A 13,000-nucleotide genomic window follows, 5' to 3' on the forward strand; every position below is an offset into this window, starting at 1 on the left:
ATCACACGTCGCAAACTTCTCTCCCAGGACTTGGACCTTAGTGACGCGTCCAGTTCGGGTCGGTTCCAGGCAAGGAAACGCAGACGAGCGCGACGCAGGAAAGGCGCTGTGCCCCGGTCTCTGAAGCCCCGCAGACACCTGCCCCGACGTCAGGAGCCGGGACGGCGGCCCCCAGCAGCACGGGTCACCACCGTGAGTTGTCCTGCTTGGGGGCGGGAGAGCAGGGCCGCGGAGGTTTGCAGAGGGCGAGGGGCAGGCGGCGCCCGGCTGTTAATTCTCCGCCGACGGCACCTGCCGGGTGTCCCTCGGATCGCGGCGTGCGAGCCGGGGGCGGGGGGGACCCCGGAGTCAGCCAGCTGCGCGCTGGGCGTCCCACGAGCCTCCTGGCCGGTCCCCCGAAGACAGGTCGAAGGTGTTCCCGGCGTGAGTTACTCCCCACCTATTTGTCGACCTTTCGTGCTGAGAATACTTGTCCGAGAATACTTTTATTTAGAGCTAAGAGAATCAACAGGTGATGACGACTGTTGGGTTCAAAGCCGACGCTGGCGCAGGACAGAAGCACGCGCCTCCAGGGTCCGCTCTGGAAGTGTGCAGGGTCGACGGATAGAGGCTGGGGGCCCAGGCCTTCCGAGTCCCCGAGGTGGCCTCCGCGGTCTGCGTCCTCCTCGTCGTCGCGGGGAGCCGCGCGCCCCGCCGCGACCTGACCCCGGGGTCCGCACGGCAGCCGCGCCCCCCGACCGCGTCCCGGGCTCCGGGCTCGGCAGGCAAAGCCGCCGCGACGCACGTCGCTGGTTTCCGGGCCTTGGAACGCCGAAGGGATTACCCTGGACTCCTTCCTCCGGGAAGAACGGAGTTTCCAGGGCGGCCCGGCCCCCTGACTTTTCCGACCCCGCCCTTGGGTCTCCGGGACCACCGCGGGCCCCGCCCTCGCTCCCCTGCAGACCCAGCCCCTCCCAGCTGGGGAAACCTAGGGTGTGGGTCAGCTGTCCTCACCCCACCTCAGTCACCTGCCCACGTGGACCGAAGGTCCCACGCCCACAACTGTATTTTTCCGTGCCTGCTTTTAAGTGAAATATTGCGTGTGAACGTAGCGATTCCGGATCAGAAGAGGGGCTCGTGAAAAGACCCGTCCTTTAACATGATGGTATAGAACGAATCCATCGATCCTAGACTCTACCCTCAGATCGTCCTCGGAGACCACCAGAGCGCTCGTCTGCTTCCTTTCCCCCCCCCCCCAAAATATCCTACCCCTAGTCAAGCCTTCCTTTAACGTCCCCACCTACAGCCTCGGCCATATGTTGTAGCGTGTGCAGCAAATGTCTTGTAAGAGAATTTCACACGATGCGCGTTATGTTCCAGATTAGATTCCGTTAAGAATCCAGCACTGTCTTGGGAAAAATGATAGATCAATGTTCACAATTCCTGTGATATTTTATAGCATATATATAGTCACGTATAATCTTAATAAATACTAGTGAAATTGAGTTCATGTGTGGGGGGGGAGAGGGGAAAGTGGGTGATGGGCATGGAGGAGGGCACTTGTTGGGATGAGCATTGGGCGTTGTACAGAAGCCAATTTGACAATAAATTATATTTTAAAAAATAAACCAGAGGTTCTTTAAAAATAAATAAAATTCAATTTATGCTTAAACTATCATTCTCGCCTTTCTGCACAGCAAAATGACGCACTAGGACTGTCCCTAGAGCTGAAACCCAAAATGCTGTATAAAGTAAGCAAAACTTCTTACGGGATTCAAAGTGCTGACCGTGTAAGGACCCTAAGTGAAAGCAGAAACAGAGGTAATTAAGTGAAGAACTCAAAGTGCGCATGCCCTGATTCTTATAGATGCATTTAATAACACCCCAGTGCTCTGAAAAAGGCACTGAGCTCTCTTTACCTGAAGGAACCGGAGGAACTTAGTGTATAGATGTAGAACTGCGTTTTGCCAGAGTTTACAAAAGCCCTTTCCAATAAAGTAAGGGTGAGTGTATGCAGTTCCTTTCCACATAAATGGTGCTGTGGACTGAACTTAATTTGAGGGTGACTGACATTTGCTACGGGTTCACGGTTTCCGAGGCCCATCAGTAATAGGAAAGTCAACATTTGCAAAAGAGACCTGCCGAGACCCGGGATCGAACCAGGGACCTTTAGATCTTCAGTCTAACGCTCTCCCAACTGAGCTATCTCGGCGAGCCCTAAGAGCATTTCTTGTCAATTACTCCTTAAATAAGCTTTTCTGAACAGGCTATTTGCTTTTTAGGATGATACGTTTCAGGAAAGTCAGCAAATTTTTTGTGTTGTTTTCTGAAAATGTAACTCAAAAATAATCTTCTGAAAATGTTACATTTTGCCCATTTCAAAACTAATCCTACGGACATAGAAATCAGACCGGCGGGGGGAGGGTCACTATATTGTACACCTGAAACTAATACAATACTGTATGTTAACTATACAAAAAAAAAAGTTTAACAAATTTACACAATGTGTGAACATATTCAAGGTTTCCTGAGTATTGTAGGAAGAACAAAAGGTGATAAAGAAAATTTTGTACAGGGTTTCTAATGTATGAATTAGATAGCCGTGGGAGTGTAGGGATTCAAAGCTTCCTGCTGGAAGAATTCAAGAAAACGCCATTTGGGGTGATTTCTAGTTTGGACCCCCCCCCCCCAATTTTTTTATTCTTTCAGTTGTTTTTATTCCTTTCCCCTTTCATTTTATGAAAGTATAAATTACATAGCGTAAAGTATGCACATCTTAAGTGCACAGCTTGATGATTTTTACACACCCTGTGTAAGCACCTGAGCACTGTCAGACTCCCTCTCATTTGCTGTCCTCCCAAAGTCAGCCCCTGGTCCGGGCTCTCACTGTATGTGCTGTCCTTTACTGTGTCTTCATACACATTAAAACAAATTGAATCTGCATTCTTATGTCCGGTTTCTTTCACTCAATATTGACTTTGAGATTCATCTGTGTTTTTATCTGTGACGACAGTTTGTTCCTTTACATCAACTTCCATTTGGTTACACCACAACTCACTGGTTCATTCTAATGCTGATGATGGCATTTGGTTTCCAGTTCTAGGCTACAAAAGCCACTGAACCGTCTTGTGCATGGTTTCAGGTGAACATGAGCACTCATTCATCATATAAATAGATACAGACACAGATAGATACATAGATAGATACAAAGGTATATGGATAGATACATAGATAAATACCTAGATACATAAATACACAGATAGAATATGAAATTGCTGGGTCACAGGATATATGTATGTTTAACTTTATTAGATGTTGCTAAACAGTTTTCCAAAATGCACGTAGTAAGTGTATACACTCTTAACCGCGATGTGTGAGGCTTCTGGTTACTTCATAGACTAGCCAGTACTGGATATTGTCAGCCATTCTAATTTTGGCTATTCAGGCCAGGATGTCGTGCAGTTTCTTTGTGATTTTCACTTGTACTTTTTTTTGATGACTAATGATATTAATTATTAACAGAGGGGAGAATAAGATATTTTTGGTGTTTCTCTGTATTGTTTAAAATAGTTACACTATGGGGGTATCTGTTATTTGGATAACTGAAAAAAATAAATTTAGCATACCCTGTATCAAAAATTATACGAGCAACTTGCAGTCAACAAACCCCACCTCCTATATAATGCAAAACATCATCATAGTATTTAAGCGCGGACAAGCCCAAACACAAATCTTTCCTCTTTTGCCCAAACCTGCTGGTAAGACCAAACACAGACCCTTCCCCTGTCACTCCTCGCCAAGTTCTTGTCCTTTGTGACATGAGTGATTGACCAAGATGAGAACTGTTTGTCCCTCTGTCGCCCCACCCCCACCCCCCGTTCAATGATTCGAGAAAGACTCACGAGACTCAGCATATAGGTGTCCTCATAGCTATGATTTATCACAGCAAAATTCAGCAAAGGAAAAAGGCACCAGGCGCAAAATCTGGGGGATACCAGGGGCGAGTCACAGAGGACAGGCTTAATTCCCACAGCCGAAAATTGTGACAAGACACGGAAAATGTCCACCAGGGAAGTTCGTCAGAGACCCGGTGCCCAAATACTTGGGGGTGGGGGGAGACTGCCTAGCGTATATCGAAACTGCAGACCCAGGAAGAAGGCAGGTGTTCGGCAGAACTGTATGCGTTGCATGAACAGCTCAGGCACAGTGAGGCGCTCCCGCCATTTGGGAAACGGTCGGAATCTCTTAAAATCTAAGTTCCCAGATGCCAGCCACAGGCCCATCCTGCAAGCAGGCCCTTCTAAGGACAGCAGCCCCAGGCCTGCTGTGTGAACTCTGTACAATCCCCTTGAAAGTAGCCAGACACACAACTGAACACTTCCCACTCATCTGATTGAAACTTCCCCAATTGCTAAACGATTCCACACAACCTCATGTGGACGCTGTGTATATTCCCTATAACAGTCTAAGGCAAACCACCCTGCAGAGAACGCCGCGATCCCGCATTCTGGGGCACTCTCCCCATCACGAGGGCCTAAAGAAAGTCGGTGTCCTCATCTCTCTGGCTTTTGTCTTTGGCCGTTTGGTGTCCTGGGTCACACGGGAGTAAAAGCCCACCTGGGACACCCGTCTCATCCACCCAGACGCTCAGGGCTCCCAGCCTGCTGTCGTCCTTTCCTGACGGTGGCTCTGGGATCGATCCCAGTGAGACCACCTGCTGATACAGGTGCTCCAGACATTCGTCTGGGGCAGCTCGGTAAGGATCTAATTTTGCTTCTTTGTTTGACAGTTATTTTGCTCTGGCTTTTCACCTTGATATTATGGGTAACTCTAAATGCACCCCAAGCCTCCTTCAAAAGCTCCCGCCATTCCATGCTTTGGCACAACGGTGACAATTCAGTTCATTTCCTCCCCCAAATGGCAGAATTTAACCCCTACAACTATCTGTTTTTAGTATGCCCTTGATTATGTAAGATAACAAAGTCTTTCCACCTTTGGCACAGCTACGGTTATTTATAATGACATTACCTTCTATGTTGACTTTTTAAAATAGGCTATTCTTCAGAGCTTTTCTAGGTTTACCAAAAAAATTGTGCAGAAAGTTCAGGGAGTTCCCAGATTCCCTATTCCCCCAAGTTCAGAGCTTGTTCTCTTAGTAGCATCTTGCATTAGTATGATACATTTGTTACAATGGATAAACCAAGAGTGATACATTGTTGGCAGCCGAGGCCCATAGTTTCCTAGGATTTACTCTTTGTGTTGTACAGGCCCATACGCTTTGAAACATGCAGTGGTTGAATGAGGCAGCCACTGCGATGTAGGCGTTAGGCTGCTCTTGACCTTCTGATGACATGTCACAAGGAGGGTCGTCTGCCTCCAGACCTCAGCTGACCGCGGGCAGCGGAAACTGTCAAAAGTGGAACCACGCGTACGGAGGGAGTACCGCACAGACAGTCCCCATTTATGATGGTTCCGTTTACGTTGGTGCAAGAGCCATACACGTTCAGGAGGAAGCGGACTTTGGATTTCGATCTTTTTCCAGGCTGTGACGTGGGTGAGGTCCTCTCTCGTGATGCTGGGAAGCATCACGATCATTCTGACCCCGTTCTGCTGGTCACTTTCAGCACAGCATTGAGTGAATTACATGAGACATTCAACACTTTAGTATAAAATAAGCTGGGTGTTAGATGATTTTGCCCAACTGTAGGCTGATGGGAGCATTCTGAACACATTTGAGGCGAGCGAAACTGATGTCCTGTAGGAAGTGCGTTAAATGCATTTGTAACTTATATTTTCCATTTATGATGGGTTTAGCAGGACGTAACCCCACTGCAAGTCAAGGACATCCGTATTTGTAAACATTTTCCATTCATTTCCCTTGTTCTTTGTTTTGTTAGTTGTCTCCCGCTCCGTTTCCACCTTCTGGGGCTTCCTTGAGCATTGGCTGTGATTCCACCTTCTGTGATTCTCACGGACTGTGATCAGTGACCGTGACTCCCTCTGCCCCTCTCCTTCCTCTCCAGGTTTTGGGTTACCAGGTCGCCCTGTGACCTCAATATCCTGATACATCTAGGGAGAAGTATTGATTTTCAGCTTTTCTCTTGTGGTGAGGATGAGAGTGATGGCTCCCAAACTGTTTACACGTTGGAGCAGAAACTGAAAGTCCCCTGTGTTTACCTTTAAGATCTTATCGTCACTTGGTTAAATAGGTAGCCAAGTATGAACTTGCGAACCTATTTAATTAGGTGTTACTACCTGGAAACTTTTGACATTTTTTTCTCCTCGCTTCAACTCCCGACGCAGTTTGCACCTAACACTGACTGAGACTTCCCAGAGGGCTCCTAGAGAATCAGCCACGATTTGCTCCTTAATATTGTAAAAAGAGGGTGTTAGAAATAATTAAGCTTATTCCCTATGTTACTATTGATACGTTTCATGGGAAGCACTGTCAGATCCGGGGGGAGATTTCTACCTGACTCCTCTACCTGGAGTTGGCCAAACAGCAAAGTGTGAGGGCACAGTCCCTAGGTTTCTCTCACTTCTGACACACATTTGCAAGTTTTCGTTCTGCAAAACACCATTGGGCTCGATAATTTGCTAAAAGGGGTCCCGGAGCTCATCAGAGCTATTATACTCATTGGTTACAGTGTATTAAAGGGAGAGGACACAAATTAAAATCAGCCAAAAGGAGACACCCATCCAGTAGACTCTGGCAGAGTTCCAAATGAAATTGCTGTCATCCTCAGGATAAGCGATCGTTCTGCATCGACGTGTGACAATGCACAGGGTATTTATTGTTAGCTCAGGAAATTCACCTGAGTTTCTGTGCCCAGAGTTTTTACCGGGCTTCATTGTACAGGCATAAGTGATCGATTACGCATGTGCTTGAACTCACTCTCCAGGCTGCCTGAGAGCATGACCTAAAGCCCCCACCCTAGATCACATGGTTGGTCTTTCTGACATAGCTGTGGTATGTGGCCAGACCCATCCTAAAATACATATACGGTAAAACCTGGGATTGCAAGTATCTTGTTCCGCAAACGTTTCACAAGACAAGCAAACGTTTCTGATAAATTTTCACTTGATACATGAGCGATGTCTTACAAAACGAGTTGTACGTGACCCCGAACGTCAGGTGATCACAACTGAGCCAATGGTTTTGAAATTCGCTTGAATATACAAATACACATTGGATATATTTGCAATGAAGTGCTTTAGATCACAAGCATGTTTCTGAAACGAATTAGGCTCACAGACCAAGGTTTCACTGCTACTATTGGGTATGACATAGATTAGCTTCCAATATCTGAAGCAAAGGACAGACCTCTCTGGCCGTTTTCGCTACCTGGGAAGGGGTAGGGTCCTCTCCACATGTTCACCTCGAATGGTATCTGGCAAAGAAGAGAATGTGAGTCACTCTAGTTTTTGAAGAAACTAACAACATTCGTAAAACAAAGAAAATTGTCAACTTTTCATGTTTATGGGCCCTGCTTCTGGGCTTCCGGGGAAGCCATGCTTTAACATTTACCAAGGTCAAAATGACTCAACAAAACCTCAAAGCAGGGGCTCTATTTCTGCCTTGAACACACACGGTGCATCTGCTTTATTTAAAAAAATAATAATAACCAAAAAGGAGCATTCCTAACATAAAGGTAAGTTTCAAAACCTCCCTGGTTCCTGTAAGATCAAAGTCACGCAGCGTTGCACATACTAAAAATGTAAGATAAAGTCTAACTTTCTAGAGTGTTCTTCATCATCATGATTTGTAACATTAAAATTTTTTTAAATGTTTATTTATTTTTGAGAGAGAGAGACAGAGCATGAGTAGGGGAGGGGCAGAGAGAGAGGGAGACACAGAATCTGAAGCGGGCCCCAGGCTCTGAGCTGTCAGCACAGAACCTGACAGGGCTTGAATCCATGAACCGCGAGACCCTGACCTGAGCCAAAGTCTGGTGCTTAACTGAATGAGCCACCCAGGCGCCCCCGTAACTTTTTAAAATGTAAAAAACATATATAACTGCACCAAATGTCCCTTCCTAAGAGCTCTCTCTTCTTTGCAAGGTTTGTGTATCCCAGGCACCTGAACTAACTTGCGCTCAAATGAAACTCTTTTCCTTTCTCTTCAAAGATTTTTAAAAAGCTTATTCAATCTGCGTCCACAATGTAAAGCAACAGCCTGTGCTCGGGGACCTGGGGGCTGGGAGATAGGACCAGGGAGGACCTCGATACTCACGAATATTCAGAGGCAAGGAAATGTGTTATCCAGGCAAAATAAATAAATAAGTAAAAATTCACAAAATTGTTACATGAACCATAACTTGGTTGTGACAGAAGACGCAAGAGTGGGCCGTATTTAAGTTATGGATAAAATCACTTACAGGGCTTTTTAAGGATATGGATCTTTTCAGTTTGCACCAGAAATAGAAATGGAAACTGGGGAGAAACAAGCAAATAGTGAAGAGACCCACAGGTCAAAATTGTGAGAAAGTTTCTTGTTCAACTATTTAAAATTCTATCACTCCATAAATGGTCACAAAATTTTACTGGACACAATGAAGAGGAAAATTTTTGAAGTAGGATATTTGGCTGTTTCTTCTCCTCCTCCTCCTCCTCCTCCTCCTCCCCCGCCTTCTTTTTAATTTTAGAGAGAGTGCACACAGGCTGGGGAAAGGGGCAGAGGGAGAGAGAGAATCTTAAGCAGCCTCCACGCCCAGTGCCCAGTGTGGAACCCAACATGGGGCCCAACACGGGCTGGATCCCACGACCCCAGGATCATGACCTGAGCCCAAATGAAGAGTCGGACACTCAATGGACTGAGCCACCCAGGCGCCCCTATGTGGCCTTTTCTGATGGCACAGAGGTCTCACGGTGGCTAAAACAAACTCATTACCAGTTCTATTTCTCAGCCAAGCATGTAAATCAATCCTCGTTTGGTGGAAGTGTGTGTCAACTCTAGAAAAACCTCGAGTTATAGTGTTTAGAATATCTGATGTTTTCACCTGGAACAGCCAACCGAAACCCTTTTTTTGTTTTCCTTCTCATCATTCCCATCCAAGCCACCTTACTTTTTCCTCCTTCCTTTTTTATCTTCCTTTTCTCTTCAAAGTTCTGCATTTCTTCTCCTGTACCATTTTGAGACTCTATAGATATTTTTGAGCATTTTGAGCATTTTTGAGCAAAAAGTCATGGTAATTGCCCTTAATAAGCAAACTCGTTAGGAAAGACGGCTGTGTATGTAAACACATCGTTTTTACCATGAGATAAATGTGAATTTAGCACTACAAATTATCTATCAGGAAGAGGGAAGAAACCATCAGGTCTGTTTCTGGGCCACGAAGAGGGAGCAGGAATCTGGCATGTGGACCAGATGAAGAGAATCTCGTAGGCAGAGAAAGGACTCAAACAGGCCGTGGTCACCGCTGCTTTTTTTTGTTTTTGTTTTTGTTTTTTTACCTGAGCTGGCATATCCCTGCTCTGACCTTTGACTCCACATTCTTCACTGAAAGACACTGCAAGACAAAACAAAACTCCCTTGTTAATATTGTTCATCTCTCAGGGTCTGCGTTTCAACGTTTATCTTGCTGAAATAAATAAATTATATCAATAAAACAAAATAAAGTCTCACCATAAGGGGTTAAGGGGGAGACAGAGGGGGCAAAGGTGCAGAGCCCTCTGAGACACCACAGGTGCAGAAAGCTTACCTAGGGGGACACTCTACTCAGAGTCAGGAGTTGAGCGGGTGCTAAAGAAATCAGAGCAGCTAAAATACAGTCCTTGTCCCCCCCCCAGGAGCTTATGATCCACGGAGTGAGGGAGGGAAGCAAAGAGAAGCCTGAGCTAATCCACCCGGGGCCCGGCAGAGCAGGGGAGGCTCGCAGGGCAGTGCACCGTGGACACCGGGGAGGTACGGGAGTGTGGTCACCAGCAGACACATGGATGCAAAGGAAGAAAAAAGGGCCAGGACACAACGAGGGTACTTATCAAGGCACAGCGGTCTGTAGGAGCACGGACTATGAACAGGGGAATAGACAGAGACGTTAGGAGGTAAGGTAGAATCAAGAAGACCGCGTGACAGACAAATACGAGGAATCAAACGTGAGTCTCGGCCACAGACATCAGCACAGCACGATGCCAAGTAGAAGAGGTCGCACCAAAACCCCACAAGTTGTATGATCTCACTTACACGAAATTCTAGAAGAGGCAACCGGATGGCAGTGGAGAGCAGGTGAGTGGTGGCCAGGGGGACGTGCAGGGGAAGTAGGCTACACCAGGGAAGGAGGAGATGCTGGGGGAAGGCGCTGCTCCCCGTCGACGGTAGTGGAGTTTACCCCTGAGATACGATCATCCTGCTGGGCAGAGTAAGGCCTCCGTGAAGATGTCCACACCACCACCCCCAGATCCTGGGAATGTGCTGCCTCACACAGCAAATGGAATTTTGCAGATGTGCCTAAATTCAGGATCTTAAAATAGGGAGATTATCCTGGATTATCCAGGGGCTCCAATACAATCATAAGGGTCCTTAAAAGATGGAAGAGGAGAAACATTAGAGTCGGGAAAGGAGAGGTGACCACAGAAGCAGCGATCAGGGTCATTCCGTGGCTGGCTCTGGAGATGGAATGGCCCAGGGCCAAGGCGCCGGCGGGCTCTAGAAGGCCGAAGGCCGAGCAGGCAAGAAGAAGGATGCTCCCCCAGAACTTCCAGGAGGTCCCAGCCTGGCCAGCAGCCTGATCTCAGGGCAGTGAGAGCCACCGTGGACTCGCGGCCCAAGGAGCTGCAACGCAATGATCCTGCGCTCTTTTAAGCTACTAAGTTGGTGAGAATCTCACGAAAAAGGAGATGCTAGAAAACTGCATGGCTGTCTTCTGTTTTGAACAGCCCGCGGCAGTGCCCTAAAGTCAAGCCTCGGAAGCCAGGGACAGCCCAGCCTCGGACAGCACGCGGGAAAGCCCTGGGGACACTGCTCTGTGCCTCTGGGATTCTGCTTCCACACCGTCTCCTCGAACATCCTTTGGCCTCGGTCCTAACTGGTACCGTATAAAACATCACGTCACGTATCAGCTTTTCAAAAATTATCGCAGAGGCTCTTCTGTGGAAAAATACACAGCAGTGAGCTTCCGGGGACATCCCACAGCTAGGCCGCGTGTTTGTTCTTCCCTGGGCCTGGGCAGGACTTCCGCGGTGGAGACCTGAGACTTGCTTCCTTGCTTCCTTCAGGCCTCTGCCTACAGGCCACTGGCTTAGCGAGCCTTCTGGTCACAACCCTATACGATACAGCACTCCCAGCACATACTCTGGTGCCTCCTGTCCCTTGTGGCCTGTCTTTGTTTTTCTCCAGGAAACACTCCGCCACTCTACTTGGATGTTTATTTTTAATTGGTCACTGCGGATTCCTCCCTCCTAGAACTCAGGATCCAGAGCACAGAGGCTTCATCTTTTTACTTCAGTGGGTAACCTCAGCACGAGGCACGGACCCAGTAAAACCGCAGGCATTCCATATTTGTTAAATGACCGCCTTTGAAGTAAAGAGCCCAGGAGAGGGAGTGGGTTTAAGGTTGATAATCTTCCCACGTGTCGATGTTACAGACCCGACGGGGTTAAGGTCAGAACAGCGCAGAGGTCAGCAGGATGCTGGGCTCTGCGTTCAAACGAGAGGGCTGGGTGCGACAGAAAGGGTAGACCTCGGTTCTTACCGAGAGGCTGTAATCAAGGGAACGAATGCCACACAAAGAATGCGTATGTCCTTAGCCGAGAGCAAAGCGGAGGGCGGAACTGTAGGGAATGTCGTATTTAAGGAACAGAAGAGGAGGAGGCCCTGAGACAGAATAAATCCAGGAGCGCCTGGACAAAAAAACAGGCAACCTTGAATCATTTATTTCAGACACAGCGTCAGAATGACAGCAGCTCTGCAAACAGGCCTTGTCTGTTTATTTTCTGATGAAATTAGGAAGAAGGACGTACCCAGCCACCTGTGCCCGGTGCCTCACTGCTGGAGGCTGGCCGAGGCGACTCAAATCCCACGAAGATTTCACAGGTGGAATCCGGCCACCAGACGGCGCCCTGCGGCTTCAGAACTAAGATGCGGGAGCGCCCCCCCCCCCCGCCCCCATCCGCACCCCCCGAGCTGACAGCAGAGAGCACGCCCCGGCGCTCCGCTCCCCCGCCCACTTCCCAAAGAGCTGCGGAATCCTTTAAGGAAAGGAGCGGAGAAAGGATGGGGCCTCCTCCGCCGATATGCAATGGCTGTGAGGTCCCCTGACCCGGGAGAAGCGCCTCTGCCTGGACAAATTCAAGTTGCCTCCTTCTGGTGTGCGGTTTCGTCCCGTTCGAAAACCACCAAATGCCCTCCATATCCGCGGTCTCGCCACGGAAAAGAACACAGGCTCCCTCCAGCGCTTTGTCCGGAGGAGGAGGGGGAAACGCACCCGAAGAAAAGGAGTGTGAAACCGCAAAGGGAAGAAAACATGCTCCAGGTGAGGCTCGAACTCACAACCTCGGCATCACCCGCACATATACTGCTGTATAAGTACCGCGCGCTAACCGATTGCGCCACTGGAGCATGCTTTCCCCGCACCGCCAGCGCGCGCTCTACAGAGCCTGGGGCCGGCGCGCGGGCACGCGGACGCGCGGGGACCCGCCCGCACCCGCCGCCCCGCTGCGAGCCGACGCACGCCGCCGTCCCGACGCCTGCCCCTCCCCCGCGGCACGCGCGCGCGCTCCGCCCTCCCGGCTCCGCCCCCTCCACCCCCACCGCCCCCGCGGGGCGGGGCCCGGGTCCGCGGGCGGGAGCCGTGGGGCCGCCCCGCCCGCAGCTCCGAGAGGCTCCCACCGCGCCCGGGGCGCCGACGAGCCGAGTCCCCGGCCCCGGCTCCGCGCGCCCCCTGGAGTCCGCGCCCGCCGGCTCCTCGAGCCCGGGTCCCAGCCCGCCGCTCCGGCAGCTCCCGCGGGAACCGCTGGAGTCGAGACCCCTCCCCGCTGGTGCTGCGCGTCACGGCGGCCAAGGCCGGGTCCACACACCCCCACC

At 49.4% G+C, this 13,000-nt stretch overlaps 2 non-coding genes and 1 pseudogene across 2 annotated transcripts; 1 reads left to right on the top strand and 2 right to left on the bottom strand.

Moving 5' to 3' along the window:
• Positions 1–2,118: 2,118 nt before the first annotated feature.
• Positions 2,119–2,191, bottom strand: TRNAF-GAA. The gene has a single exon. It is a non-coding gene; the product is annotated as a tRNA-Phe (tRNA).
• A 7,996-nt stretch (positions 2,192–10,187) lies between these two features.
• LOC122490253 overlaps positions 10,188–13,000 on the top strand; it is a 38,627-nt pseudogene continuing 35,814 nt past the window's right edge.
• Positions 12,442–12,535, bottom strand: TRNAI-UAU. The gene is made up of 2 exons: positions 12,498–12,535; positions 12,442–12,477 (listed from the first exon to the last, which is right to left on the bottom strand). It is a non-coding gene; the product is annotated as a tRNA-Ile (tRNA).

The sequence above is a fragment of the Prionailurus bengalensis genome, chromosome B2 (genome assembly GCF_016509475.1).
Source record: "Prionailurus bengalensis isolate Pbe53 chromosome B2, Fcat_Pben_1.1_paternal_pri, whole genome shotgun sequence".
Taxonomy (NCBI): domain Eukaryota; kingdom Metazoa; phylum Chordata; class Mammalia; order Carnivora; family Felidae; genus Prionailurus; species Prionailurus bengalensis.